Genomic DNA, 27,342 nt, shown 5'->3' with positions numbered 1-27,342 from the left:
GCGGGGCTCCGGACGAGCGCGGAGGTCCGCCGCTAGCGAGCCACCGAGGGAGCAGCGCAGGGGCTGGGCGGAGGGTGTGCGGGAGAGCGCGTGGGAGCGCGCGTGTGTGCGCGCGCCCGGCGCCCGCCCGCCCGCGTCCGCGCGCTCCTCTCCCCGCCCCTCGCCCCCTCCCTGCGGCTCCCTCCCCTCCTCCCCCCGCCCCGCGCTCCAGCCCAGCCCCCGGAATCAGTGCAGCTGTTGCCGTGCAGGCTGCGGATTCCTCCAGTCCCTCCCTCGGCCGCCTCTCCGCCCGGAGCGAGCGCGCAGCCCCGCGCAGCAGCGCCCACCGGTCCCGTCCTGTGAGCCCCGGCCCCAGCCGCGGACAGCCCCGCGGAGTCGCCTCCCGGCCCACCCGCCCGGCCGCCGAGGAGCGGGAGGAGGACGGGACCCCGGCGCCCCCACCCCCCTATCCGCGGGAGGTAGGTAGGGGGCCGGAGGCTAGAAGATGCCAACTCACTGGGGCTGCCTCCCGGGCTGGCTCCGGGGCGGCGGGAGGAGGGGCGCGGGCCCAGGCCCGGAGGACGCCGCTGCCCTGCCGCTGCCCTGCGCCCGGGGAGCGGCGTGGGGGCAGGGAAGCTGCAGAGCCCGGGCGGGGGCGGCGCGGGGAGCCGGGTCCCCAGTGCTTCTGAGTACGCGGGCGGCGCGGGGCGGGGGCCGGCGGGTTCTCAGCGAGGCGGCTGCACAGCCGCGCTGCGCACCGCGGCCGCCTAGCCTCACCCCCGGACGTATCGGGGCCAATTCCTCGTTCCTGCCTCCGCCGCCTCTTCCCTCCAGCCGGGGGCCGCTGCGCGGGGGTGGTTGCGGAGTGGGCAGACGCTGGGGTGTATTTTCAGGTGCCCTCCCTCCAGCCCCGGCTGGTGGCGAGCGGGGGCGGCGTTGACAGGGCCGGGCTCTGAGCGTAACGGTACGGGGGATGCGGCCAGGCGTGGTCCCGGCTGCGCCGCGCTGCAGCTGAACCGGAGGCGGCGGCCCGGCGCCCCACTCCCGCCCATCCTCACTCCCGCCCCCCGCCCTCCCTGCGGTCCCTGCTCTCCCAGGGCTGGGCGGGAGCCGCCTTGGGGCGCGGAGCTGCCGCTGCGCCCGCCCTTCAGCTCCTGCCACCCTCTCTTCAACAGGTTTGTGCCAACGCGGGGACCCTCCGGGCCTGACTTTGGGGAGGTGGGCTGGAAGCCCCTCTGGTCATCAGCCCTTACACCACGCCGCCGCCCTCTTTTGCGGGGAGCCTTCCCTTTGTTTATGTGATAGGAAAGATGCCAAGTGCCTGCCATCAGATAGGGGTGGGGGGGGGAGTGTTGTGGGGCTCGGTACACAAGCTGTGCCCGTTATTTTTTCAGTCAAAAGCCGGGCGAGATAGTGAGTGAGGAGAGGGCGAGTGTGGGGGGTGCTTCAGCGGAGGAGGAAAATGGATTCAGCAGGGTTTATCTGGACGGGGATGTGATTTTTTTGGCAAGATGGATGGCTCCCGTTGCCTTCGCTGTGATGCAGCACAATGCAGCAGTATCGCAGCCTCCCCTGCTTCTCGCTGGCGGGGCTTGGCACGGCCACTGGGCGCCTGCGGCCCCCGTCCGGCCCCACCCAGGCCCAGGGCTGCCCTTGCCTGAGACCCGGAGCCGCGTCTACCTTGTCATGCTGCTTCCGCTGGATGGGGCGGCCGGAGGACCAGGTCACCTAGCTGTGAGGGGGGAGGCTTCTCTCGGGGTGACCCCCGGCTGCCTCGCCTGTTGGCCGTTCTGGGACGAAGGGGTGTCCTGCAGTGCTATTGCGGGGCAGAGGGAGTCGGCCTGCGGCTGCGGACCGGAATATAATCTCTAACCGAGGGACCTGAGCCGCCTTCGGGAGGGGCTGCGGGGAGCACCCGGCCCCAGCGGTGTGCGGAGGCCATGGTGCAGTCTGTATTGGGAGTCTCAGCGTCTTTTTGTGGATCACCTGTAATCCGTAAACCACAACCCAACTCTCCCATCAATTTCATCATATGTGGAAAGTTGATGTTTATTAATTGAAGCGTTACAGCTACGGCATTACAGTACTTCTTTGATCAACACTGAGTATGAATTTTTCGAAACGATATATTTTAGTTCATATGTCGCTGAGATATTTTTTAAAAATATTAGCATGCAGCAGATTGTTTTAAAAGGAATTTACATACGTTTTTGACGGATGGGAAATGATTTCTTTAACCTGTATTTGCTTTGTTTTAGTCGTTTGCTTTTTCTGTATTCAAATACAATGACATATTTGGATTCTTTATTAAAGATTATTTAGTAAATGAGTGTTATGATTGATGGTACATTTGTATTCAGGTTGGTTTTGATAGACCGGTTTAGTCTCCCGTCATGAATAGTGGGATTGTGGTAGTAACTGACTGTGTTTGTTTGTTTATATGTATATATATTTTTATACACATTTTTTTTTGCAGATGGGGAGGGGGTGGAGAAGGGCAGACCACCAAGGCCTGTGTGGCTCTATCTGGTTAGAAGGAGACGTTCCAGCGTCCTTGTCTATTTAGTCTGGGGTTCTTGCCTGGAGAATCCCAGGGAAGGGGGAGCCTGGTGGGCTTCTGTCTTTGGGGTCACACAGAGTCGGACACGACTGAAGTGACTTAGCAGCAGCAGCAGCAGCAGTACACAAGGAATTTCCCTTCTAAATGCCACTTCTACAGTTCAGTGTGGGATGGCCAATGGGATACATTTCAGATTGCACCCCCGCCTCTTCTAGAATGTAGAGGTGAAAAGGGAATTTCAGTATGCTAACTGGAAGGGAAGATCAGCGTTTCAAAGCAAGGGTGTGTCTGCTTTTATTTTTTGGATCTCTAATTAATCCAGGTTAATGGCATTTGATTTTCGGTAGACCGGCCACAGAAGTAGAATCTACTGCAGATTGTGTGGTTTATGTGCCTCATTTTGAGTTTCAGTAATAGAGGGTCATTAAAACATAGAATTTTTTAGATTTGGGCTTCGTTGATGTGCTGGTTGTATAAAATCACGTTGCATTGAAATGTTTGGGAGTATTGTTTCCATGGATTATCCAAACATTTTGGATTTACTATGTTGTAAGAATATATCCTGTGTTGATGGGACCAGAGGTTTAGCTGTTCTGACTTAACCAGGTGCAGAATTCCGTTACGTCAAGCTCTTTGTAGCTCTGTTGGCTCTGGTCTGACCAGAACCTTCATCAGAGAGAATGAGAAGCATCAGGCCAGTGAAGAAAATGCTGTCACTTGGTGGTCTCCTGCTGTGCAGGCTTTCAGTAAAGAGCATCCCTTGGATGAGAATAGTAACAACTGTCTGTGATGTTGTAGGAGCAAGGGACAAGACCTTGCTCCCCTTGTGACAGACACATCGTTAGCAGACACTTGACAGTGGCAGTTTCCTTGGAAGAGTATTGGAGTGGTTATTTTGTCTTGCTGTATGGACGTATGACTTTTCATGTAGAAGTACTATTTTGAGATGGGAGGATTTTGAATATTACTAAACAAACATAGACTTGACAAGTGGAAATTATTTGATATTTTTATTGAGATAGTAAACTTTTCATTTTAAAAGCATACTCTTAGAATTTTAAAGCCCAGCATATGTATTTTTTACCTGCAGTGATGTGACGCTCCATAATTACATTGTTCTCGCCACCACTATCTGCATTATATCCAAGGTTTAATTAATGCTCTGTGAGTATCGTTTATGGTTGTCCTGGTTTCTTCTATTGAGACTGTTGGGAATGTAAACCATTATTCCATAAGAAAAGAGCTAATACCTAGGCTGGAAGAGCTACTTCTTTAGATCTGTGGAGGTGAGTAAAACCTCTCATGGAGTTCTCTTGTAAATTTTCTGTGTTTACTGTTTTCCAAAAGCACCTTTTCTTTGCAAAAAACCTAGTTAAGCATTCTTGATTTTTCTGATAACAGGTGTCCTGTATCCAAGTTTTTATAGTGTAGGAATAACGTCATCAGTGTCTACTTTGGGGACAGAATGAAACTATCTCTACTCTTATATTTATATTTTTAAACATCACCAGAGAAGGCATTTTCATGATGTCTTGCTGTCATCCTGAGGTTCAGCACAGGATCATTTATGAAGTGGGAGCTTGTTGTGTATGCAAATTCTTAGAGGCCCAGTCCTCCCAAGCAGCATTTGCATTTTAACCTGACCCCTAAGTGATTTGTTTGCACATTAAATCAAAAAACTGCTCTACACCTTCAGCTACTGCTAAGTCACTTCAGTCTTGTCCGACTCTGTGTGACCCCATAGACGGAAGCCCACCAGGCTCCCCCGTCCCTGGGATTCTCCAGGCAAGAACACTGGAGTGGGTTGCCATCTCCTTCTCCAATGTGTGAAAGTGAAAGTGAAGTCGCTCAGTTGTGTCCGACCCATAGCGACCCCGCGGACTGCAGCCTACCAGGCTCCTCCATCCATGGGATTTTCTAGGCAAGAGTACTGGAGTGGCTTGCCATTGCCTTCTCCGACACCTTCAGCTAAGGGACCTCTATATCAAAAGGTTCCTTCTAGTATCTTACTTTCGTCTTTTGCTGAAGTATCAGCACATTTCTCCCCTTAAGAAATTGATGCACATACTATATTTAATACAGAAATACTTTTTAAAGTTATTCTGTAACTTTTAGGTGGAAGATTTCTATTTATTAATATTATGTTTATTTAGACTAGTCAATTTCTTTAGATTCTTTTCTAAAACACCTCTAAAGTTGAAAAAACAATCTTACTCTCCTTCTTCAGAAGATGGTGTTAGCTTTGAGACAGCAAAACTGGAGTCCAGGAAGCTAAACCCCTGAGCTCTAACTCTGGCATCTTGTTTTTTCTCATCAGCTGTTTTTACTGGTATGTTCAATATCCTGACCTTCTGGCCCATTGGTCCCCCCCTTCCAGTTGTTTTTTATTAAGTGATTTGTATGTACAGAATAATGCTCATAAAAGATGTTACTGAATCACAAACCAGTGAACACACAGGCAGTCACCACCTAGTTCAAGAAGAAGAAACTGTCATACATTCAGAGTCAGCCACGTGCCCCCCTGTCATCCCATCTGAGACAACCACAGCCCTGAATTTTGTGTTTATCATTCCCTTGATCTTCTTTGTGGGCTATCCTTTTAAAAATTCTTATTTATTTTTGTATGTTTCTGAACTTTATATGAATGAGATTATACTTTATTCTTCTGTGACTTGTTCTTTTAGGTTAACATCCCTGAGACATATACATTTTGTTGCTGTAGTCCATTCATTTTCATTGCTGTGTAGTATTCCATCACGATTTATTTATTCTTTCTACTGTAGGTGGAGATTTGGAGTGATTCTAGTTTTGTTTTTTCCCTTTTATAAAAGGAGGGCTGTGAATGGGTCCTCTGCATGTCTCTTATTAAGTATGTAGGGGTACATGCATATGCACACAAACAGGTTATTTTTCTCTCCTTCTCAGGAATGAAATTTGCCGGATCATAGGGTATGTGCATCACCAGCCTTACTAGATAATGCCAAACTTTACTAGATGATGCCAGAGTGATTGTACTGATTATGTTCCTACTAGAAGTGTATAACTGTTATAGTTGTTCTACAACCTTGCCAGACTTCAAAATGTTGTCCAGTAATACTTGTGAAAAGTTATCTCATTATGTTCTTTATTTGCAATTTCCCTGATTATTGGAAGTTAAGTGTATATTATTGACCTTTTGGGTTCTTTCTTTTGTGAAGTCCTAATTTAGTCATTTGTCTGTATTTCTTTTAGCTATTTTATTATTGATTGATTTAATATAGACTGTCTTATAATTCCTTGTGGATTTCATGTGTTGCAAAAACTACTTCCCAGTTTGTGTTTTGTTTTAAACTGTGGTTTCTTTTGATGAGCAATCACTCATAATTTCAGTAGAGTCATAATCAGGTTTTGTCCTTTAAGGTTTGTGAGGGTGATTTTGTTATTGCAGAATAACTTCCCTTAGTTTGGGAAGAGCTTAGATTTTAGAGTCAAATAAATCTGGGCTCAAATCCTAAACGCTATTATATAACAGCCATGCTCTCACATCTGGGTCCTTGGGTTAGTTCATTACTCTTGAAACCACAGTTTCCTCATAAGTAAAAAGGAAATAATACTTCCTCATACAGTTGTGAGACAGCAGCGTACAGTCCTGGGCACATAGTAGGTGTTTAGCTGATAATAGTTCCATTCCTTTCTCTTTGGACTACAAGCTGTACAAGCCACTGACCCCCTCTTGGAGTGTTTTCTCAAAACTTAACATTTTTATGTCAAAAGAGCTTTATTCTTTTATTTTTAAAAATTTTTTGTTACCAGTGGATTTTTATATTAACACAGGCTGTGTAATGTGTGAGACCACTTAGTGAAAACCCTTTGTCAGTTCAGTTCAGTTTCCTGTTCTTGAAAGGACTGTAATTATTGTTCTTTTACCAAGAAGCATTTATATGAATGTAATGCCCTTGCTTCTACTCTAAAGTTACTTTCCAGTATGGTTTTTAATGCAGTAAATAATTATTGAGTACTTTCTCTTGCCAAGACTTGTCATTGAGTTAAGGTGATGGTGGTGTGGGCTGACCTAAAGTTGAGTAAGAATCAGTTTCTGAATCCAAGAACTGTATACTCCTACTGTATAGAATATGCCCTGTTGCTGTGATGGAGGACCCTGCCCACCCTGAGCCAGGCTAAGGAGGTCACAGGGCACCCGGGAGGAGGGCTGGACGCCTTGTGACAGTCGCCAGCCTCAAGACAACCTGGCTCTTACAGAAGAGCAGGTTTGGATACTGGTGTTAGGGTACAGAAAGTTCCCACGGTGGAGTTTTCCAACATGTACTTTCCTTTTGCATACAATAAAGCCTTCAACCTGAAAAAAAAAGAATATGCTCTGTATGTATAGAAGATAAAAGATCTTTTACTGACCAGGTTTATGACTTCAGCAAGCCATTAATCCTTCTGGTCTGATATAAATTTATAAAATGAAAAACTTAGGTGAAATCATGAAGAAATGAAGTGTTAGTTGCTCAGTTGTGTCCTATTCTTTGTGACCCTGTGGACTGTAGCCCGCCAGGCTCCTCTGCCCACGGGACTCTTCAGGCAAGAATATTGGAGTGGGTTGCCATTCCTTTCTCCAGGGAATCTTCCATAGTGAAGGTTAAAATCTGCCACAAGGGCACCACTCTCTGTGTCCCTGGCAGGCATAGAAAATCAGTGAGGGCACCCTTTCCACAGAGCTGATCTAGAGCCCCAGAAACTCTCCACACAGTGTTTGAATCAGGAACTACCAGCTGATCGTATCTGCTACTTAGTTTTAAGATCCTGTACATCTAAAATTCTGTGATGATAGTTGAGTAACACAACACTTCAGCCATGTTCAAAACACATGGAACAGAAAGAAACTAGAAGCAGGGAGACAGGAACGAGGTGATGGTGGGAGTCCAGAGGTTAAGGGAGCAAGTGATGGTGGAGGCTGAGAGAGTGAGGAGGGAAGGACTGGGAGAAAGGTTGTGAAGACCGGATCCTTTGCTGACTCTGTAGGGTGATTGGATGGGAGTGGACCAGAGTGCATGAGAGCTAAAATAAAGAGTTCAGATTTGAATAATGACAAAGAACATGGTCATCATCATGATGAGAGAAATAGACAAATGAAGGGGAAGAGTAGATATCTTATTAGGAAGAAAATCAGTTTTGTCTTTTACCATGCTGAATTTGAGGTTCTGGAAGAACTCTTGGTGGAGATAATGTTCGAGAAATTGAAGGAGATAGGTCAAGGCTAGAGTGACTGGGGAGAGGCTGTTGGATGTGGAGGTCCCAAGCCTTAGGCCCTGGAATTCTTCCACCAGATCAGTCCATGCACTGACCTTGGGCAAGCTGCCTTGACCTGTCTTCAAGCCCCAGTATCTTCATTTGCAAAATGGTAGCACTGAGTTTCTGTCATAAAGGACTAAGAAAGTTGAGTGGAATAATCCAGTGCCCATCACAGTACATTTTAATTGTCATAAAATGTGGAAGTTTTGCTTAGTTTGTGTCACCTTTATGCCTCCTTTCAAATAAGTAGTTTGATTTATTCAGAAAAGATAACACTCCCATAAGCAATACCATCTTGCAGCTAAATAATGCTGAGTTTCAGTTCAGTTCAGTTCAGTCGCTCAGTCGTGTCTGACTCTCTGCAACCCCATGAATCACAGCACGCCAGGCCTCCCTGTCCATCACCAACTCCTGGAGTTCACCCAAACTCATGTCCATAGAGTCGGTGATGCCATCCAGCCATGTCATTCTCCACCGTCCCCTTCTCCTCCCGCCCCCAACCTTTCCAGCATCAGAGTCTTTTCCAGTGAGTCTACTCGTCACATGAGGTGGCCAAAGTATTGCAGTTTCAGCTTTAGCATCAGTCCTTCCAATGAACACCCAGGATTGATCTCCTTTAGAATGGACTGGTTGGATCTCCTTGCAGTCCAAGGGACTCTCAAGAGTCTTCTCCAGCACCACAGTTCAAAAGCATCAATTCTTCGGCGATCAGCCTTCTTCATAGTCCAACTCTCACATCCATTAGTGTATATTAAACTTGTCCCTATGTTTAAATTATGGGAAAGGCAAACCGGATTACTACTTATTTTTAATAAACAAGAAAACGGTGAAACCTTAGTGCTTAGGGAAAGAATAGGAACATAGTTTATAAAAGAAGGTAACAACGAAGCCAATAACCATATTCAGTTGTTCAGACTCAGCAGTAATATGAAATATTAACTAGAACAGTTAATTTTTCACTTAAACTGGTAGATAGGTAATGCTCTCTGGGATGCCGTGAGATTGGACCTCTGCATCACCTGTTGGAAGAATATTTGGATTAACACAATTGTTAGTACAATAATAATATAGATATATATATATAACCAAAAACATAAATGTTTATACCATTTGGACTGAAATTCCCCTTGTAGTTCTGTAAAGTAAAGAACGAATTAAAAATAAGGACAGGTTTTTAAACAGGAATTTTCTTAGCAATATTAATAGTGAAAAAGCAAATGTGGCATAGTCAAATATATTATGGAGCAGTACATAGGATGGAATTCAACGTACTGCTTAAAAATAATGGTTTGTTAGAGTCTTACTGAAAAGGGCAAATTCTGACTATAATATTCAGTGAAAATATCTCTATGCAAAGCTGTATAATATGGTGTAACACTCCTATTTGGTTACATTAAAAGCCTGGAAGGAAATACGTGAAAATGTTAATGGTTTGCTTTGGATGGTAGGTTGATGGGTGATTTCCTTTCTTGTATGAAAGGAAATTCCTATGACTTAATGTTTCTCATTTGGAGTTTTAAAATATTTTACAAATAAGAGTGCAATAAATAATATAATAGACTACCATGAGGATCATTTTTTTCATAGCCAAAAAATCAATCAACCCCTTAATTTTAAAAAAAAGAAAAGAAAAAAGTAAGCCTGGCCAATTGTAGATTATTGTTTGGGAATTGTTTAAGATTCCAAAGGATTGTCCTCTTACGTGGAGCAACAGGAGAACATCAGCATGTGTAAGTCACCTTCTTAAGTGTGAGTTTGAGAGGGCTGGAACATTCACATATGCTGGAATGCTAGCTTGACTTCATAGTCTGCAGCAGTTTAAAAAGTGGGAAAGACCAGGTTTCTCTTATTATGTCCAAACTGCACAGTTGCTCAAAGAGAGCAGTGAAATTTTGTGACATATTTGTTCTCACTTGTAGAAGCCCAAACACTACTGCTGGAGCTAACTTTGTAACCATTAGACCATCAGGTTTCATTGGAATTGGTCAGAAATGCAGAAAAAATTCCAAGTGAAAATGTTAAATATGCCTTCCGATTTAGATTTTCTTCGGAAATCCAACCAGTCCATTCTAAAGGAGATCAATCCTGGGTGTCGTTTGGAAGGACTGGTGCTAAAGCTGAAACTCCAATACTTAGGCCACCTCATGCGATGAGTTGACTCACTGGAAAAGACTCTGATGCTGGGAGGGATTGGGGGTGGGAGGAGACGGGGACGAGAGAGAATGAGATGGCTAGATGGCATCACCGACTCGATGGACATGAGTTTGAGTGAACTCCAGGAGTTGGTGATGGACAGGGAGGCCTGGCGTGCTGTGATTCATGGGGTCGCAAAGAGTCGGACACAACTGAGCGACCGAACTGAACTGAACTGAATGGTTTCTTGGCATTTTGGGAATATTCAGTCTAAGAGTAGGAGGAATGAATTTTAATACTATCCTTTTTTTATGAAAATGATTCTTATATAATGTTATATATGATATTCATGTATGTGAATAATGATATCTTTTTGTCTGTGTGTCACATAAATGAGAAAGAGATGTGTTTGATTGAAAAATCTCAGCCATGAAGGGAGACAAAGGACTATTTTAAGACTTTTTAAGTGGGGAATTTTATTGAGATAGTGGTTTGAAGGTGAATCCCAGAAATGAGTCACTTTGTCCTTAGCCGGTGAGGGAAATGTTTGAGAGGAAATAATATTATTAATGTTTTCTGCTTTATGGTCCAAGCCCTCAACTGTATTGAGTTCAGGTCAGTCGTTCAGCTGTGTCCGACTCTTTGCGACCCCACGAACTGCAGCACACCAGGCCTCCCTGTCCATTACCAACTCCCGGAGTCCACCCAAACCCATGTCCATCCAGTCAGTGATGCCATCCAACTGTCTCATCCTCTGTCGTCCCCTTCTCCTCCTGCCCTCAATCTTTTCAAATGAGTCAGCTCTTCACATAAGGTGGCCAAAGTATTGGAGTTTCAGCTTCAACATCAGTCCTTCCAGGACTGATCTCCTTTAGGATGGACGGGTTGGATCTCCTTGCAGTCCAAGGGACTCTCAAGAGTCTTCTCCAACACCACAGTTCAAAAGCATCAGTTCTTTGGTGCTCAGCTTTCTTTATAGTCCAACTCTCACATCCATACATGACCACTGGAAAAACCATAGCCTTGACTAGACGGACCTTTGTTGGCAAAGTAATGTCTCTGCTTTTTAATATCCTAGGTTGGTCATATTTTAATATTTTATATTCTAATAGTCTAGGTTGGTCATAACTTTCCTTCCAAGGAGTAAGCGTCTCTTAATTTCATGGCTGCAGTCACCATCTGCAGTGATTTTGGAGCCCAGAAAGATAAAGTCAGCCACTGTTTCCACTGTTTCCCCATTTATTTGCCATGATGTGATGGGACCGGATGTCATAATCTTAGTTTTCTGAATGTTGAGTTTTAAGCCAACTTTTTCACTTTCCTCTTTCGCTTCCATCAAGAGGCTCTTTAGTTCTTCTTCACTTTCTGCCATAAGGGTGGTGTCATCTGCATATCTGAGGTTATTGATATTTCTCCCGGCAATCTTGATTCCAGCTTGTGCTTCTTCCAGTCCAGCATTTCTCATGATGTACTCTGCATATAAGTTAAATAAGCAGGGTGACAATATACAGCCTTGATGTACTCCTTTGCATATTTGGAGCCAGTCTGTTTTTCCATGTCCAGTTCCAACTGTTGCTTCCTGACCTGCATATAAGTTTCCCAAGAGGCAGGTCAGGTGGTCTGGTATTCCCTTCTCTTTCAGAATTTTCCACAGTTTATTGTGATCCACACAGTCAAAGGCTTTTTTACTTTGTAAAATGTAGCTTAGAAAAATGAACTTAGTTTACTTCTAGGAATTTTGTATTTTTTCCGCCTTGAACTTTAAATGGTTGATTGAGGAGGGTTTCAGGTGAAGTGTGCTTTAAGATATGAAAGTAAGATGTTATAACTTCAAGATTGCTTTAACATTGACCCATGTACATAGGCATCATAGTTCCATTCTTTGTGAACTCTAAACAGTACAAGTAAACACCCAAATGGTTTTAGAACCATTTGGTATCTCTTCTTTAGAATATGGAGTGCCTTGCTGGTTCTGAGCTTTTAACGTATTAACTTGAAGCCATTAGCTAGTCAATAAAATCTGTATCACAATATAACTACAAATTTTTTTTACCCAACAGATGAACTAGGAAATTTAGAATGATACATAATTAGAATTCATTCTTTTGACGTGTGTATGTTCAGTGTTTAATTTGTATAATTAAATATGTTTCTGCTTAGTAAGTTCATTAGCCTAACAGTGGTTATCTCTGGGTATGGGATTGTGGAGGAATTCTAATTTCATCTTTCCATATTTTGGAAAATACTTAGCAATAAACTTTTGGCCTTTATCAAGAACATCCTGACACTTCCTGTAACAAACCTCATTTTAGCTGGATAAAGACTAAAGAGTGAAATAATTAATTGGCTAAATATACCCTTTTTGTTTCTACTGATGCTTTCAGAAATGCAGCATTCATAGTACTGAAGGTGTAAAGAATGCTGAAGTTTTTAAGATTTTTCCATTCCTCATTTAAATATGCAGTTTGTTAGAGCCTTGCCATTTCCGTAGAGTGTGGGAAAAGATGTAGAAACTGGGCCACAGGGGAGCCTGATAGGAGCGTCCTCTGGGTGGAGGCCAAGCCTTTGGTTCTGGATGAAATTTTTTTGTTGTTTTCCTACCCTCTTGGGTGGCTGTTTCAGGGATAATTTTTGTCCAGGTATGTTTGCTTTAAGGCCAAATCTAAATATTCATGGGCTACACACTTTTCTGGAATGTTCTTCACCAGCTATACAGAGACTTTAGGGTGGGACAATACATAGTTTTATTGTGCTCAAGGGCTTTTTTCCGCTTTTATTTAAAGGGGAAGGAAAACCTAGATTCTTCTTTAAGACAATTCTTATTTATTATTCTCTGTGATGTTTAAACATTTTCCTTTGTATTTTTTAACCTGTAGCATGGCAGTGCTCTGATAGTACAATCGTCTTAAAAGTTAAAATATTCATTTTTTCCACCTTTTTAGAATCCTTGAAATTTTGATAGTGTCTGCTAATTTATACAGTATGCATAATTTTTTCTGAACAATTTATGAAGAATATATACTTTTAAAAAATGTAAATTAGCATAAAATCATCACAAATAAAGATTTTTAAAATGTCAGGGACTTCCCTGGTGGTTCAGTGGTTAAGAATCTGTCTTGCAGTGTGGGGGACATGGGTTCAGTCCACGATGGGGGAACTAATATCCCAGATGCCACGAAGCAGCTCAGCCCTTGTGCCACAACTTCTGAGCCCCGTTGCCACAACTAGAGAATCCCTGCACGGTAACAAAACTCAGTACCAGTCTCCATGTTGCAGTGAAGATCTGTATGCCCCAGCGAAGACCTTTGCTGCTGTTCAGTCACGCAGTCATGTCCAACTCCGTGACCCCGTGGACTGCAGCAGGCTAGACTTCCCTGTCCTTCACCATCTCCTGGAACTTGCTCAAACTCTTGTTCGTTGCGTCAATGATGCCATCCAACCATCTCATCCTCTGTTGTCCCCTTCTCCTCCTGCCCTCAATCTTTCCCAGCATCAGGGTCTTTTCTAATGAGTTGGCTCTTCTCATCAGGTGGCCACAGTATTGGAACTTCAGCTTCAGCATCAGTCCTTCCAATGAATATTCAGGACTGATTTCCTTCAGGATTGACCGATTTGATCTCCTTGCTGTCCAAGGGACTCTCAAGAGTCTTTTCTAACACCACAGTTCAAAAACATCAATTCTTTGGTGCTCAGCCTTCTTTATGGTCCAACTCTCACATCCGTACATCACTACTGGAAAAATCATAGCCTTGACTAGACGGACATTTGTTGGCCAAGTGATGTCTCTGCATTTTAATATGCTGTCTAGGTTGGTCGTAGCTTTTCTTCCCAGGAGCAAAAGTCTTTTAATTTCATGGCTGCAGTCACCATCTACAGCAGTTTTGGAGCCCAAGAAATAAAGTCTGTCACTGTTTCCATTGTTTCCCCATCTATTTGCCATGAAGTAATGGGATTGGATGCCATGAACTAATGGGACTAGATGCCATGATCTTCGTTTTTTGAATGTTGAGTTTTAAGCCAGCTTTTTCACTCTGCTCTTTCACTTTTATCAAGAGGCTGTTTAGTTCCTTTTCACTTTATACCATAAGGGTAGTGACATCTGCATATGTGAGGTTATTGGTATTTCTCCTGGAAATCTTGATTCCAGCTTGTGCTTCATCCAGCCTGATATTTCTCATGATGTACTCTGCATATAAGTTAAATAAACAGAATGACAATATACAGCCTTGCTGTACTCCTTTCCCATTTGGAACCAGTCTGTTGTTCCATGTCCAGTTCTAACTGTTGCTGCTTGACCTGCATACAGATTTCTCAGGAGGCAGGTCAGGTGGTCTGGTATTCCCATCTCTTTAAGAATTTTCCACAGTTTGTTGTGATCCACACAGTTAAAGGCTTTAGCACAGTCAGTGAAGCAGAAGTAGATGCTTTTCTGGAACTCTCTTGCTAAGACCTGATGCAGCCCAATAAATAAATACTTTTTAAAATTTCAAAATAATATTTATTAGGAAAATAATATTGTAGAGCATATGGAAAATAAACATAAACACAAAGAAGAAAATTAAAATTACTGACTCCATTTGTGACCCCAGCAACATGCAGTTATCATTTTGACGTTTGTCTTTTAAACCCCTTTTCCTCTGTACATATTTGTTCATCTCATAAATGAGGATCAATTCTCAGATCTTAAGCTCAGTATGTGAAGTTTTCACAGTCTAAATCATCCCTTGATGTTTATCACCCTTCCAGTTTGTATACAAAGCATGACAGTACATCTTATTATTACTGTTCATATTTAAAACTGTGGCTTATGGATACTGTTGGTTTCCCCGAGTTGTTTTAGTGGTGAAGGTGTTAAGGAAAATGGCAAAGATTTAGAGAACCCCCAAATGTGCTTATTATAGATAACTTCCTTTAAAAATTGTTTTACAGTGGAAAAGTACCAAAAATTAAGTTCTCATTAGATAGTGTGTACTTTCTGTTTTGTTTTGAGAGGAATTCCCATCAGAGTTGCATGAATTCCCTTGAGTGAGATCCCTCTATGCTTCAGACAGCCTCTGATTTTATTTCTGTCTTCAGATTTCAGAGTCTGAAACAGCTACCCTAGAAAGTGTCGTGGATAGGATGGAGGTGGTTATCATAATCTTGGTTTTAAATGTAATAAATTTTACAGGGCTGGGTTTGGTGGTAACTGTTGAAAGCATACAGTAGGGCTCTGCTTTCCTAGGGTCTTTCTGTTAGCTGAGCTCTTGAGAATGCTATCTTTGGATCCAGACTCTATTTATAGGAGAAAAGGCAGTATTGCATACTTGATTATGCAGACCCGTTCCTTAAGTCTTGGGGCAGCCAGTGGACGGATGTGATGAGAATGACTTGCTGGCACTTCTCTGTTGCCTTAATTCTAGTAGTTGGCCTTTTGAACTCCTGATGAAGGTGGCAAAATGATTTCTTCATGTGCTGAGGGAATGAGGGTGTGGGAAGAGGGGAGAAATGCTCTTTCACTGGCCATCAATTTCTGTGAGGTTCTTTGCGGTTCTCACTTTGGTTGGTTTGCCCTAAGGAAGAGTGGCAAATGACCTTCTTCTCATGTTTATACACTAAGGCCAGTGGTAGCTCCTTGTGCAATTTAGAGGGGAGATCTGAGCTGGGCCCAATGATGGATGGAGCAGGGCTGGGTAGATGGATGGAACAAGTTTGGGTGATGGAACTCAGAGACATTGTGTGGACTTAACTCTCCACACAATGATGGAACTCAGAGACATTGTGTGGACTTAACTCTCCACACAAAGAAATGATGAGTTCTTCGGAAACTCCCAATCTGATGGGAACCATTCTCTTTGAGGGCGGCCAAATGCTTAATGGTTAATGTGCCTGGGCTGACCGAAGCGTGGAGCTGGGAGGGATCTCAGCTGACCTACAGGCAGCTACAGACATTGAGTCTTGAGGGGAGGCATTGAGCTGAGCCAGTGCCCAGAGTCTGGCCCTGGCACCCCAGGTTAGGGAGAGCAGAAGGCTGGAATGTAGTGTTATCTGGCCCTCTGACTGGGTGAACACACCTGACACTGTTTTAGAAGGTGAGTGGTCAGAGGTATCAGTTGGGTGACTTCTCTGAAAGGGGTCTGGTCCTTCTCACAGTGAGGTTGACAACTCTGCTGCCAGCTGTCCTTAAATACCCATCTTATCTCCTGGGGCGGAGTCCAGGAGGCACCCTGAACCTGGAGCAGAGACATTCGTGTGCCATTTGAGCAGAGGAGAAACCGGGGCACATTTTGTGTTTTATTCTCTGTTTTATTTAAGGTGGGTTTTGTGTGTGTGTGTGTTTGCTGGTTTTATGTCAGCATCTGCTGCTAAAAGAGTTCCTGAGTTTCCCTGATAATCAGGGTGATTTCTCATTTTGAAAGGGTTGTTTTGCTTTGGAAGTATGTGTTCCTCACAGTAAGAACATCAGCTTTCATCCTAGTTCTAAAAATCTCCTCTGATTCAGAAAGGATGAAAGTTTAATTACAGAGCAGGCTAATTTATTGTCTTGTTCCTGAGGAAGACTGTTTCTTGTCTGTCAGTTGAGTTTTATATATATTTATATACATATATTTATAAATATATATTTCCAGCTTTGAAGGATGATTTTGTTAGTATACATTTACATGAATATTTTAATCTAAATTATAGTATATATTTCCTTTGGACTACACCCTTGTTGGAATGAACTTGTTCCCATGAAATAAATATATCTTTAGTGGGTCATGCTTGAGAACTGCTTCACAGTCTTCTCAACTTTTGAAGTAAGTACTTATTTCATGTAGAATGTATGTCGTTAGCTGGCCTATCGCTGGAATGCTGTGCAGCTGTGCAGAGCATAAAGATCAAATGTGCTAATTATTATTATTTTTTTTAGCAAGAATGGAATGTAACAGCATGTGGTTAACCATTCCAGTTTGTTTTTGAAGAGGACTTTTTTTTTTGGCCAAATATGAACAATTAGTACATTGACTTAGAGGATGTAATGCTATGTTAAATCGTTCTTTTCATGGAGGTAATGGAATTCATTAAATACTGAGATTATCCTTTAAAATACACTCTGATTAATAATCTGCCTCAAAATGTAGGCAGTGGCGGCATGCCTGGGGTCTAACATCTGTAGTAGGGGTTTGAACTTGCTTTTGTCCTACTGTATCAGTTCTCCTCCTTGGCTGGTGTGTACTCAGCCTTCCTCAGAGCACGGTCACACAGCATTTCCTCCCAGTTTGAATAATATTCTGATATATCTTTTGGGAACCCATGTGAATTAGATCATGTGGATTAAGCTGCATCCACACAGATGGTGGTCTGATTTTTTTGTCAGACATTGTGCAAAGTGAACGGATGGGAATAAATGGCAGGTTGGTTGTGTAATGTGGCAACATTTTACTTAGTGTGTCTTTAAATATAAGTGGGGTGAGATTCCAGCAAAACTGTGCATAAAAAGTTGGAATGTGTTGGAGAACTGCCAAGGTTGGGAGCAAGCTGTGTGATGAGCACTGATGCAGCTTTGTCCTGTCTTAAAATAGCCACTATTTAACAAAATATCTTGAAACTTGTCATTTCACTTGAGCAAATAAGTGAAACAGAGGTGGTGGCTTTCATCTTTAGTTTGCTGCTGCTAAGTCACTTCAGTCATGTCCGACTCTGTGCGACCCCACAGACGGCAGCCGACCAGGCTCTGCCGTCCCTGGGATTCTCCAGGCAAGAACACTGGAGTGGGTTGCCATTTCCTTCTCCAATGTGTGAAAGTGAAAAGTGAAAGTGAAGTCGCTCAGTCGCGTGTGACTAGTAGCGACCCCATGGACTGCAGCCCACCAGGCTCCTCCGTCCATGTGATTTTCTAGGCAACAGTACTGGAGTGGCTTGCCATTGCCTTCTCCTTAGTTTAGCAAGTTTATTTTTTACTGATTTATCTTTTTGTTCCAGTAATCTTAAACCTTGTGATGATATGGAGGAAGATATTTCTGTATAACATCAAATCTTGAGTGGTTTTCCCTGGACTAATGAGACCTCATTTGGAGTGTCCTCTACACCACCTATTCCAGTCACTGCAAAATATGCAGTCTTTGTGGTTTGAATGAAAATTGGGACCCTGAAGTTTAAAAAGAAAACAAACTATATATATCTGATAATCATTTGGATATGAATTATTGATGGTTGGATGCTAAAACATTGTAGAAGTAAAGCAAAAGGCATTGGTTACTGTCCTGCAAAATTTGTTTTTTCTTTGCTTACTCACTTTTTGACTTTGTTCATTGGCCATTTGTCTGCAATACTTGATTCTTGTGTGTATTGATGTGCTTTGTAACTGTAGCCTTTCAATTTTTTTTTTAATTGAAAATCTTGTTTTTTTAAGTCAACATGATAAAAACAAGGTGGGTGTGGGGCAGAGATGTGCAGTCTTCCTGTGCCGGTCATTTGGAGCCTGATGGTGACATGAACAGCACATGTGGGGGAGCTGAAGGGGCTGGATGAAGGCAGGGGGCTGCCCGTGTGGATAATCTGAACAACCTATCAGTTTGGGTTCTATGAAGATGAAATTTTCTAAAATACAGTATTTGGATTACTGAGTGGAAATAAAAACAAAGGATTTGGATGTTAAATATAATATGAAAACAGTGAATGAACTTTATCTTAAAGGGATTATATACAAACCAAGTTCCTAGTAAGAATTTTCTAAAGGTTTGTATTAACAGGTATCTTAATTATTCTCTAATTTAAAATTCATTAGAAGTCTGGACTTAGAACTAATTGCAATAATTTTATAGCTTTTTAGGGGACTGTGCAAATGGCTTTGTTTCTTTTATGTTGCCATCTTCGGATTTATATTTTGAATTTTGCTTTGCCACTTTTTGTGTCTTACATATATTTCAGAGGGCTTCTCCTTGTATAGAGACATCATTTTTGGCTCTATGTAGGTGCCTCATACAGAGGCAGATACTTAATAATTCTTAGGCATTTGGTTAGTAGAGTTAGCATTACTTTTCTAGGTGTGTTTCAGAATCTTTGAAGAACACTTTGGTTTTTTTACAACATGAAAAGTTTTGTAGAAATTGTGGAGATACTTCTCAGAAGTATTGATCTTTTTCATTCTTAAATGACAAATGGATTCTCTATGTGATATGGTTGACATATTGGAAAATTTATGATTTCTAAATTTTTTAAATTATGTTTTTTCATTTCCCTCTTTTACACATTCTGTGTTTTTTAAAACATGCTCTTGAATAGCCATACTGGTAAGTTGAGTTCAGAAGGTGTGAAATGTGAGCCAGAGCCACCTGCCTTCCCCCTTTTTACTTACACCATAGTCTGATCTGCTTGTGAGACTCCATTTTGGGTTTTCATTTCAAATCATTCCTTTAATATGGCACAAGAGTTCAGTCATTCCCTGTACACAGTGAAAAGCAAGCAAAAAGGAAAATATTTGAATATCCCTTTTCTGCATTATGGTCTAAATTAGAAAATTATTCGTTTCAATTTTATACATACATATTACATTTTATCTCTCTCTGTATGCCTTGTATTGTCAGAGCTTATAAGACTAGGAACAAGTAAGGTTAGCATTTAAAGTATTCCGGACATAAAAATTTACAAGAATTTGCTTATGTATGTTGGGAGATGCACAGAACAGACCCATGGTTTTAATTGGTTCTTTGTGCCCTGTGAAGGCAAATGGAAACATTACAGACATCTGCTGTAGATGGCAGTGGGGTGGACAGGTGAGGACCACATGGAAGTCCATACCAGGGGTAGGTGGAGCAATGAGTTGGTTTATGAAATGCTAGCTGCCTTAGATGTTTCTACAGCTGTTGTCAGCTAGCTGAAATAAATTGAACTTGTTGAAATGGGAAGAATTTGGCTGTCTGAATAGGCTTAGATAAAATACTGCTTCAGATACCCATAAAAAATGTCTATTGTAACATTATTATATTAGAAGAAAAAGGTGATAACCCAAATGTCTGTCATTGGTAAATTAGAGGAAGGAATATTATGGAGACAGTACAGTATAGTGGTTTAGAGTGCTCACCCAGAGGTTGCCTGGGTCTGGATTCCAGCTCTACCATGGATTCACTTTGTGACCTTGGGCAAGTCGTTAACCATACTCTGTCTCAGTTTCCTCATCTGTAAGATGGGGTCAGTTGTAGTACAATCTTGGAGAGTTACCATGAGGATTAAATATGTTAATATAAGTGAAGTGATTAGTCTAATACCTGGCAAATAAGTAGGTATTAGTTTTTATTAGACTGATAAAAATACTATTATTGAAAACCTCCTAATAACATAGAGAAGTTTTTAAAATAAGGGGAAAAAAGCAGAACACAGGATTATATAAATGATGTGATTTCAACTATATAGAAAAACAAATAAAAAATAAAAAAAGGAAAAGAGATAAGAAAAATGCAAATATTAATTTTGTGGGAAGAGTGATAGGATGGCTTGTGATTTTTGCTTTTGTGTCAGTGCTTTTCTGTATTTTTTCAGTGTTCTACAGTGAGAACATATTACTTTTATAATTTGAAAAAATAAACTGTTTTTTGAGAAGTGCCTGTTATCCTTTGTAAGCAATTAGTATGTTGATTATAAGAACATCCTGTTTATTCTTTAAAAGTTCAAGGTCTTTCATTTGGAAGTTTGCCCCTTTTTGATTCTCTGATACTTTCACATTCTTAGAAGGTGCATTAGAGTAATGATATTCCAAACTATTTAAGTTTCCTGATTTAGATATTTCTACTAATTCAGACTAGCAGTATAGCAAAAAGAATATAGATACCTATAGTTAAATAAATACCATTTATTAGTGGTATGATCTTAGGCAAATTAATAGAGTTTTGATTTTCTCATGTGAAAGGGAGATGATATGAAAAGTTACCTACCAACTATCACAGAATCAAGATTAAAAGTAGCAGTCTGTACACTGTTTCTGAGTCTGGCATGGTATAGGCACTGGTTGAGTGATGTTACTGCTCTCACTCCCACCTGTGCCAACAAACCAAACTGGAGGCAAACTAAACTTGGCCACTTTAGTTTAGTCCATGCCATGGTATTTAGTTTTAGCTCACTGATCTTTTGTTCTTGATTTAAGATTCTGTAGACCAGAGTGGCCTTCTTAAAGATGCATTCTTGTTGTATCTATCTACCTTCCTTCCCATCCTTCAAATATTTCTATCTCTATATGTGTTTTGTCTCTAAAGTCAACTCATTGATTTAAGAAAATCCACCCCCCACCTCCCCACAAAGCGTATTAGGCAAGTTAACTGGTGCTGCAGTAACAAATATCTCCAAAATTTCAGTGACACAGGGGTGCATTCCTCATTCATACTCTATGCCCATCATAGGATGGCAGGGGGCTCTCCCCCATTTTTGCTCCCTCAAGAACTCTGACTGATGGGTGCATATGAGTTAGTAGCCAGAACTAGTCCCATGACCTTGCCCAGGTGCAGGGGGAGCAAGGCAAGTGTAATATGGGTACCCATGTGATCAGAAAGAGAAGAGATTGGGTATGTGTGGGCATTAAAAGTTTCTGACCAATCATAGATGATAGTGTAGGTAGTATGATCTATTTTGGCATTCTTTATCAAGTTCTTTGAAATACTAGTTTTGCAGTATGTTAACGTGTTATTTAAAAAGGGAATGCCAGGCGAAGCAGACTGTAATGGGTTTCTTTAGTAAAGAACTTCTCAGAGCCTTTATAAATAGGCATTGTAGAAAGAAGAATGATGTATGTTTCCCAGACTTGCTGACTTTGGAATTCTTTTTTCTTTTTTCATAGTTTCTCTTAGACCACGGTTTCATAGGATATGCTTTGGGATGCTCTAGTGTAGTCTGTTCTCCTACAAAGCAAAGCTGTTAGAATCATATTTTAATTACGTATGCTGAGAAGAAGCTTTGTTTTTATCGTTTACTAGAAGAGTTGATTATTTGAAGAGTCTGATTTCTGCTATTATGAATCAAATCACAGGCAGTGTTGTTTTAAAATTTTAGTCATTATTGATTACATGCCTGTGTTGAATCTGTAAGGTTTTGTTTTCATTTAGTTGCTTTTGTGTTCTAAACTTACCGTTGAAAAGAGAAAGGTAAACAAACCAAGACCACACATCTTTGTGGTGATAAAAGCCTAAATTGGTTTGAGCAGATGGCCTAAACATATATAATTGTTTATTGGTTTCTGCATTTTTCTTGATTCTCTCTGACTTTCCATTACAAATTTTCTAGAAGTTTCAACACTACTGAAATGAGGCCTCCGATAAGAAGCAGACAGACAGGTTTTGTCAAGAGATATTACTTATTTCTCTACCAGAAGGTTTTGGTTTAGTTTAAACATGATGCTTGTGGCCAGGGATTTTATGCCTGCATATGTAACAAATCTCAGTATGCAAGTTTTCACTGACCTGTAAACTTTGTGTGGTAAAACTTTGGGTGAGAAGGTGCTCCTCCTGTTCCATAACTATGCATGAGTAGAACTTTATCATTGCTAACTCCCCAGACCGTTGAGCTTATTATGGGTTATTTTAAGTGATGAATTAAAATCATGTGAAATCCAGGCTGAGAATTCAGTTTTTATTTTCTGTTTTTTTTTTTTTCCTTTTGTGAGTGACGAGATGTGAAGGGCCATTGCTGTTACGTGACAGAAAACACACTTTTAACTCTATCAGTTGAATCAGCAGCCCCAGCCCCACCCCTTTCCCACTGCTGTTACAATTACGACCTGACCAGTGTATGTGCCTTTTGAAGGTGACTTGTGAGGATTTGAGGCAGGAGAAAAAAAACTTCTTTGGAGCCATGATTCCTAATTTTGTCCTTTTTGTTGATTTTACGGTCATTATAGAAAAAGCATTCATGACCCGTCACAAAAATAAACATTGGAAACCATTTTTCACATGGCCTGGGGATGACCGGAGTCAAGCTTAATATGTTAGCGAGTGCGACAGACATGAGAACATAGTTGTTTACCAAAGGGCTGCTCCTGGGCCAGGTCACAGTACTGTCATCTGTTAAGGTCTTTAAGGTGTTTGACCCCCTCAGATGCTTGTGTTGGCTTTCCACAAAGATAACTTTGGTTCAAGTCTGCTTTTAAGACAGGGGTGTTGATTTCCTCACCTTTGGGAACTTGTGAAAAAAGGGAACGTGTTAGTTGTTCAGTTGTGTCCGACTCTTTTCGACGCCATGGACTGTAACCCACCAGGGTCCTCTGTCCATGGGATTCTCCAGGTGAGAATATTGAAGTGGGTAGATTCCTCTTCTCCAGGGGATATTCCCAACCCAGGGATCAAAGCCGGATCTCCTGAATTACAGGCAGATGCTTCACTGTCTGAGCCACCAGGTAATGCTGTGCTTCCGTGGACCATCCTTGTGGACCAGCCAGCTGAGGAGCCAGATGTTAGGAGAGTTTGTGGTGGAGCAGAGTTTTTACATTGTAGGTTGCATTGGAGAAGGAAATGGCAACCCACTCCAGTATTCTTGCCTGGAGAATCCAATGGACAGAGGAGTCTGGCAGGCTACAGTCCATGGGATCACAAGAGTCGGACATGACTTAGCGACTTAACTACTACTGCTAGGTTGCAGTGCATGGTGAGGAAGACTGAAGGGAGTACATAGAATTACAAATTTCAGAATCAGGCTGGGTCCTGTGGACCTTAGTCCATCCACTCCTTTGTATAAGGAGGAGATAAGCTGGGAGAGGCCAGGGGGAGTCATACAACTTCAAGTGTTAAGGGCTGAAATTAGCACAGTAAGTGGGTGACAGTTTTTGTGCAGCATTTGCAACTATGTGGGAACACTCAGTCTGCTTGTGACCATTTCCTTGTCCCGAGCCTTGAGAGGCTTCTTACCTGTCCTTAATGGGACCACTTGTCATGCATTTCACGATTAGGTATATGAGGGGAGCCTACAGGTTATTAAAGTTCCTGTTTGCTTTCTTCATGCTGTCAAACTAGCATTAATGTTTATTGGGAAGCATTTATTGGGAAAATCATGTTTTATCAAAGATTTTATTAGAAAAGAATTTTTTTTATTATTATTAGGGAAAGAAGGGAAATTCATTGTATATGGAACTAAAAACCAGCACAGGGCTTCCCCAGTGTCTCAGTGGTAAAGAATACGCTTGCAGTGCAGGAGACTTGCAGGAGATACGGGTTTCATCCCTTGGTCAGGAAGATCCCCTGGAGGAGGAAACGGCAACCCACTCCAGTATTTGTGCCTAAACAATCCCATGGACAGAGGAACCTGGTGGGCTACAGTCCATGTGATTGCAGAGGAGTCAGACATGACTGAGCGACTAAACAAACAGTGTGCTCACCTTTGTTTTAATAAAAATAGCCACCACTGTGCTCTGGCTGCCTGGACCCAGCTGAAGGAAGATGAAGGTCATTCCAAAATAGAAAAGGATCTAGTTAAATATTACTCTGATTAGTTAAGTAAGTTTAAAAATTTTCAGACCCTGTGATGTGGATATAGCTTAGCTGAGGCATTCTCTCTGCCCACAGATGATTTGTGCTGTGTATTATCAATGATTTAAAGGCAGATAAGGGACAGATGTGAAAAACATGACCTTCACCTCTCCCCCATCTTTACCCCCACGTTGATTTGTAGCCATGTAGGAAGCCTAGGGTATAATGGATAGAAGTGAAAAGGTTAATCCTATCTCATTTTGGAATCCTCTTCCTGGAAGTTAGGATGGGGTCCCTATGTTTCAGTGGCTGGTTTCTGCTTCTGGAGCTGCACTGCCTAGATGGAGCCTCACCTTTGCTACTTACTGACTGTGGGGCTTTGGTAAGTGACCATGTGCCCATCATCCAAACTGGGTAATTCATGAGCATTTTAATAACTGTGCCAGCACAGCGGGCATAAACTGGGACTGTCTGAGGCAAGCTAGAAAATATTGTCCCCCTAATATTGTCCCCCTAGTCTTATCAACGGAGAAGGCAATGGCACCCCACTCCAGTACTCTTGCCTGGAAAATCCCATGGATGGAAGAGCCTGGAAGGCTGCAGCCCATGGGGTCGGTGAGAGTCGGACATGACCGAGCAAATTCACTTTCACTTTTCACTTTCATGCACTGGAGAGGGAAATGGCAACCCACTCCAGTGTTCTTGCCTGGAGAATCCCAGGGACGGGGGAGCCTGGTGGGCTTCCGTCTATGGGGTCGCACAGAGGTGGACACAACTGAAGTGACTTAGCAGCAGTCTTATCAAATTACCTAATCTCTGTGTCTTGGTTTCTTTGCCTTGTGAAGTGGACATGATAACAGTACTCACTTCTTAGGGGATTAGAATTTAGTGCACTGACACTTGTCAGGGGTTTGGAATGTTGTTTGGCACATTGTAATTGTTCAATAGAGTTAGTTATTTTAAAATATATTATTTAGGGTGCTTAATTCACATAATAATCCCTTATATATTCAGTTTACTTTCTATTGTCTTCATATGATTTCTCCATAGCAAGTTTTGCTTTTAATTTTATCTAATAAATAATAGCATTTACTAATGACTTCTTCCATTTAGGGTACCATCATACTTAATGACTTGTTATATCTGAGCCCTTTATCCCTGGCACTGTTTTATATAGTTAGCATCTGTGGTCCAGAGAAGCATAAAATTAGGACTCTTGTTTATCAGAAGGTGGCTAATTAGTAGCTGCACTAGAGGGCACAGTTTTCACAGTTGACCTTGAGATACAGGAATGGTTGGGTGGTTGAGTCCCTAAACTAGACTTCTTCCTTGCCTCTCTCAAGTTGAATTTTCCCAGCATACTGATATGTAGGGTTGCCAGATTTAGGGAAAAAAAGCAAGACTACTTAAAGTTTAAATTTCAGATAAACAGCAGATTGTTTTTAGTGGAAGTATGTCTCATGCAATATAATGGGGTGTACTTGTACTAAAAGTTCATTGTTCATCTGAAATTCACCTTTAACTTGACATCGTGCATTTATCTGGCAATTCAGTTATATAGTTCAAAAAGGTTTTTTATCCCGTAACCCACATTCAGATGTGTATACAAAAGTATAATCCCATTCCTATTAGAAGTACTGTGTCAGCTTTTAAAACGTCCCTGTTTTTTATCCTCCATTGGAAAGGATAGCTGAGAAGTTGTTACTGAGTGGCTGCTGCTGGGTATCCACTAAGACCAGCACAAAAAGGACTTCAGTCTAGTTTGCCACGGTCTCAGGGATTACATTTGTTCCATGAGAACTTCTTGGCTGTGAGTGTGGGTGGACTCAGTCCAGCTCTTCCTCCTTGGAGGGGAGTCCATTTGTTAAGGTGACTTACTGAAGTCTTGACTGATTTTGGAGAGTTCTTAGTTTGAGATTGAATTACTTTGGTAATAATTTGGGAAAGGGGATTTAACTTTGGATCATTTATATTTCACTTGTAGAGGCAACAGCTGTTAAGAGTGACCTTCAAATACTCTTCCCATTAAAATCACTTCTTCCGATTTTTGACTTTCCCGTAGTGCTGTCTAGAAAATGCCGGTGAAGTTTTTGCATCAGCCTTGGAACTCTGTTAGCATTCAACCTGAAGGGCCCTGCATACCTTTGGGAAATGCTGATTGGAGGATTAGAGGTCACGGAAACCTGGGTGTCTTGTATTTTTTCTTTTCTGCACTCTGGATATGATGTCTCTGTTAAGCCAAGTCTCAGAGAGAAAGCTTTGCCTGGTTAATGATACACTGGGTGAAATTAGTAATAGCAAGTGAAGGTTGCCACTGTCTGCTGGAGGACAGTGAGACAGAGCGAGTGGGTTTTGGACCAATGCTGGCATCTTAATTGCTACCGTTGAAAAAGTTTAACATATCCAGTGAAAAAGCACAGGTTTCAGATTATCTTTTGAAGAAAAATGCACAGTGGTGAGAGCTTACTCTGAGGCAGAGATAGTGTGTGGGTGGGTTAGCCAAGGGAAAAAATACAGTTGTAGAGCTGTTTGTTCAGAGTATCTGATTTTGAGGTGGATTTTATTGTTAACTGGTGGCTTTCCAGAAGATAAATTATTTATGTGTAAGGACTCATGCTAGCTAGGCTTTGAATGCTGATGCTTATTTGGAGCAACTCTTTCCTTTCGGAGCTGGCCTCCTCATCATTACCTTTGATGGCCTTTTGCCTTTGGACAGAATTTGCTTCTCAGGCTACAACAAGCCTGAGGTTTATCTGACTGTAGTAGAATTAATTTGAAGGATGGATTGAATATTCGACATAATTGTTTAAATGGCTTAGTACTTAGAGGTGTCTGATTGGATGAAGGTTGGTTCTTCATGGTAGGAATTTTCACCTTTTAGAGCAGTGATTTTCCATCTTGGCAGCACATTGGAAATCCACTTGAGATTTTAAAAGTGCAGAAACCTGGGTCCTACTCCTAAAGAATTTGGTTAAATTATCTGGGGTG

The 27,342-nt window shown here is 41.9% G+C and overlaps 1 protein-coding gene across 3 annotated transcripts in view; it reads left to right on the top strand.

The window, feature by feature from the left end:
• The first annotated feature begins 318 nt into the window (after positions 1–318).
• The window catches only part of SPTBN1 (spectrin beta, non-erythrocytic 1), a 214,008-nt gene continuing 186,984 nt past the window's right edge, over positions 319–27,342 (top strand). For 2 of the 3 annotated variants that reach the window (XM_088841465.1, XM_088841469.1), the window contains exon 1: positions 319–458. The gene's annotated coding sequence lies outside the window, so the exon portion shown is untranslated. Of the gene's footprint in view, positions 459–1,130; positions 1,155–27,342 lie in introns of those variants that run through there. The other variant, XM_088841466.1, reaches the window with a different exon arrangement.

This window comes from Moschus berezovskii, chromosome 11, assembly GCF_049115385.1.
Source record: "Moschus berezovskii isolate FMDL1 chromosome 11, NW_MosBer_1.0, whole genome shotgun sequence".
Lineage (NCBI taxonomy): Eukaryota > Metazoa > Chordata > Mammalia > Artiodactyla > Moschidae > Moschus > Moschus berezovskii.
The sequence above is the reverse complement of the archived record's forward strand: the minus strand, read 5'-3'. Positions and strand labels throughout refer to the sequence as shown.